Source organism: Mus pahari, unplaced genomic scaffold, assembly GCF_900095145.1.
Source record: "Mus pahari unplaced genomic scaffold, PAHARI_EIJ_v1.1 scaffold_10799_1, whole genome shotgun sequence".
Taxonomy (NCBI): domain Eukaryota; kingdom Metazoa; phylum Chordata; class Mammalia; order Rodentia; family Muridae; genus Mus; species Mus pahari.
In genome coordinates, this window is record NW_018392310.1 from 26,316 (window position 1) to 30,375 (window position 4,060).

General features: G+C 38.0%; 1 pseudogene; it reads right to left on the minus strand.

Annotated features, from left to right (window-relative positions):
- LOC110314933 lies at positions 1–1,000 on the minus strand (annotated as a pseudogene).
- Between the last annotated feature and the right edge of the window lie 3,060 nt (positions 1,001–4,060).

Consider the following 4,060-nt stretch of genomic DNA (forward strand, 5'->3'; position numbering starts at 1 on the left):
TCACTCTTGCTCCAGACTGGATATCCCAATGACATGACTTTGTAGCCCCACAATGAAGGGGACAGGACAAGGACACATAGGATCCCTAAAAATCAACATTAATGGGGAAATAGTGGGGAAGCTTACAGTCAGAACTTCTTTGACATGCCTCAACCAAAAACGAGTGTTCACAAAAGAAACGTGAAAGAAAGTACAAATGCAGTCTAGAAGATAAAAGCTCACAAATGTGACTACCAGCATCAGGACAGTATGGGCTGCTCTGGTCTCAGCACAGGATCTGAACTTCTGACTGGTGTTATGTATGTAGTGCATTCTCTGGTGGTGTCTGTTCAGGTGAAGCACTATGGAGACACTGGTCCAGATCATGGTGCTGATAAATATAATATCCTGGGCAAACCGTAAGAAGCTCATGCCAACACTGAAACCAGAAGTTGAGCAGACCCACTTAGCTTTAGAATCAGTGCCATTGTGCGATTTCTGTGGACCACTGACATTCATTGGGATGTAAGCATTATTTAAGACACTGAACAACCAGCAGCTGTAACAACAATAGCTCACGACCTTGGGGGATATTTCTCTGAACATGACCCTAGCCCAGGTACCAGGAACAAGAGTGACAAACTGGTAGGTGCTGAGGACACAGTTGGAGCACATGTTCGTGCTTCGTGCCACCATGTGAAAGAAGTATGCAAGTTTACATGTGAGGTCAGTTGGAGGCTTCCTTGGAGCCAAAACTGCCATATGGTTTGGAAAAGTCAAGAGCAGGAGAATGAAGGTATTGGCCACAGCTAAGTTTGTTTGTATGATCTGAATGGGCCTCACTTGTGAGTCAGTCAAAATTGGAGAGAAATTATGAAGAAACAGAAAGATGTTGCCCAGAGTCCCAACCCCAGCCTGGCAAAGCAAAAGGATCTGAAGAGCCACTTCTTCTGTTGTTCTCATGATTTTATTTTGAAAACATCATGGAGATGGCTTCATTGCACAGTGGAGTAATGATCATGTAGGACAGTGCTGTCTTCAAGAGTCTTCCCAATTATTGGAGATTTTCCATTGTTTTTGGAGTCTTTTTATGCCAAGAAAGGTGGCAATGCTTTTTCACATTACAGGAGTTTTCTGTGAAAAAAATACCCTGCGTGGACATTAACCTAGAATATTAAGTTCACACTTACTTACTTAAGCACCTTTATACTTATTTAACACACAGCAATGTGTTAACAATACAGATTTGCTGCTGGAGATCTAGATGTTTTCTACTCGCATTTGTGGCACTGCTTTCATGTATTTTCAATCATCAAAGCAAGAAGAGCAGTCATATGCATAAAACAAATTGATATTCAAACATTTAATTATGAGATGGAGAGATGGCTCAGTGGCTAAAAGGACTGGCTACTCTTCCAGAGGACCCACATTCAATTGCCAGCATCAACATGACACCTCACAACTGTATGTTGTGAGGGTCCTGGCAACTTCAGAATCATATGTGTCATCAAAACACCAGTGCACATAAAGTAAAAATATATAAAATAATATTTATTAATGATAATACAAATTTAGTATTCATACTTTATAAAAGAACTTGAATTATGGCCTTTATAAAGAATCTTATAAAGAATGTTCCCTCAAAATAATCCAACCTGTGTTGATACACTTTTATAGTACTCATCATAGTGATAGAATACAAAATATTTCTGAAAAGGTCAATAGTTTTCTGTTCATAAAGAAGAACATTGATATGCACATATATCATATATTTTGCAAAAAAAACATCTGAGGGACACAAGGATACCATTGATTCACAAATTTCCAAATTTTAGCTCTTTTTCTAAGGAAGAGGTGCTGGAGTTATATTGGTTAAATGTCCAGCTTTCTTCAACCACAATCCAAAGACATTACTATCATCTGTGTAAAAGTTTTTGCATGCACAGATTACTTAAAACTCAGATTTTTAGAGGCTTCAGTTTAGTCTGCAACTTACTTGGTTTATTTTGATTTCCATAGGAGCAATAAGTTTCTATCCAACAACTAAAAATTTGTCATATCACAATAGAAGTCACATTAGAGGACATTTTCAGATGAGTGCTGAGCCATGAATTAGACATTTGTTTAGACTAGTGAAATCAATGGCCAAAGTAGGTGAACTGTAGAGACAAAAATAAATTCATTCTAATGATTAATACTGGTTTCAGGATACACTAGATTTTAGGAAGGAGAAGAGAACTTTAAGCAGAAAGATAGTTGCAGAAATCTTACCTGCCCAGTCTCCCCACAAGGGTGGGGTTGCTCACAGGGATGAAGGCCAGTTCCTGAATAGTTACTGCAGAAACAGCTCTGATTTCCTTTCCCCTCGAAGATCTTCACTGTGTTTCTGTTTCCTAAGATAGATCCAAAGAAATGACTTCCTGTCCATATTTTCTAGGAAGTACTGTGCAGATCGCTGAAGGAGGCCAGATATCAGAGCTTATAAAATGGCAATTTCTGGTCCTGACATCTCTCAGGGAGTTCATGACTGTGTCATCTGTGTTGTTATTGGGCATGTCTGTATGCAGATTCTAGAGTACCTCTAAGAAGAATTAAAACATTTATCCCCAGTGCAAATCAACATATTTTCATTCTGGTAATCAATGATGATGCCCAAGACTTTGTTAGATTATAGTGAGTAGTTGAGCAGCAGTTAGAAAAAGTTTTCTTTGTTTTCTTTGGGGAAATGTAAATCTGAACTGGTGTCATCCGGTGTGGAGAGGTGCCCTACGGGGAAGACCAAGGGATTTGTTAGGTATGTTTCCAGGGGCTGCGTTATACTCTATGCTTTCACTGTTGCAAAATTGTGCTGACATCAGAAAGACCGTCAGCACGTATTCTGTACTCCTGTGCCTATTTCCCTGCTCAGAAATGACATTTTAGTTTGACAAATCAAGCAACAGAAGCCTGTGTTTACTCCATAAGACCTTGGATTGTTCCAATGTCCATTTGCTTGGAGGTAGATCATGATTCATTTTTCTGATATATGATGGAGGCTTATTAGAAGCATAATAGACTGTGATATTTTCTATAGAATTTTAAATGGAAAGAATCAATTTTGCACATACAGTGAAGGATATGAACTGAGCAATCATTATCTAATAAAGAGAACCATCCCTGTTCATCCTGTTGTATTCACAATAGCCATGAAATAGAAACAGGTTAATTATCCATCAGTTGATGAATGGATTCGTATAGTGTAGTATATTTATACAATGGGGATTATATCTCTATTAAGAAAAATGTAATTATGAAGGTTTTAGGTAAATAGATGGTTTGCCATGTGATACTGAACAAATTAAAAGAAACATTGCACATTTTCTCAATTTTTAGACATTAGTTTTGAAACTTGAGTTATGTGTGCTTCATTTGGAATACCCATATAAAGGTCAGGTGTGAAGTAAAAAACAGACAGTCAAGGGATTTTTGCCAGAACACAGTCATTTAAAGGATTAAAGTAGATAATGGACCATGGACAGTTAATGTTTCTTGGGAAGATGGAAAGTATATAGCGGAGAAGATGAAGAGAGTTAATAATAATAAAGGACTATTGTAAAGACTTCATAAAACCTACTACTTTACAATTTAAAAAACATTGTTTATCTAAACATGCATATATATACACACATACAATTGTATGTATATCACCAATATATCATTTATATCTATACACATCTGCATGTGTATGTGTGTGTGTGTGTGTGTGTGTGTGTGTGTGTGTGTGTGTGTGTAGAGAGAAAGAGAGAGAGAGAGAGAGAGACACAGAGAGAGAGAGAGAGAGAGAGAGAGAGAGAGAGAGAGAGAGAGAGAGAGTTCTTACATTTTCTTACATTTTTTTGTATGTAGGGTACCTAGCCAGGCACGGTGACATTGTAGATCTTTCATTGCAGTGTTGATTCCCACATCTCTCAAATGTAGACATTATCTGTTCATGTCAGAGAACATTTGAAAGCCTTTCCACTACTCTAATGTCACTGTGGACTGGGTTAGTGAGGTTAAAGCCTGGGCTGTCCTTAAGACTAGGGCTTACCAGGGCTGGTGA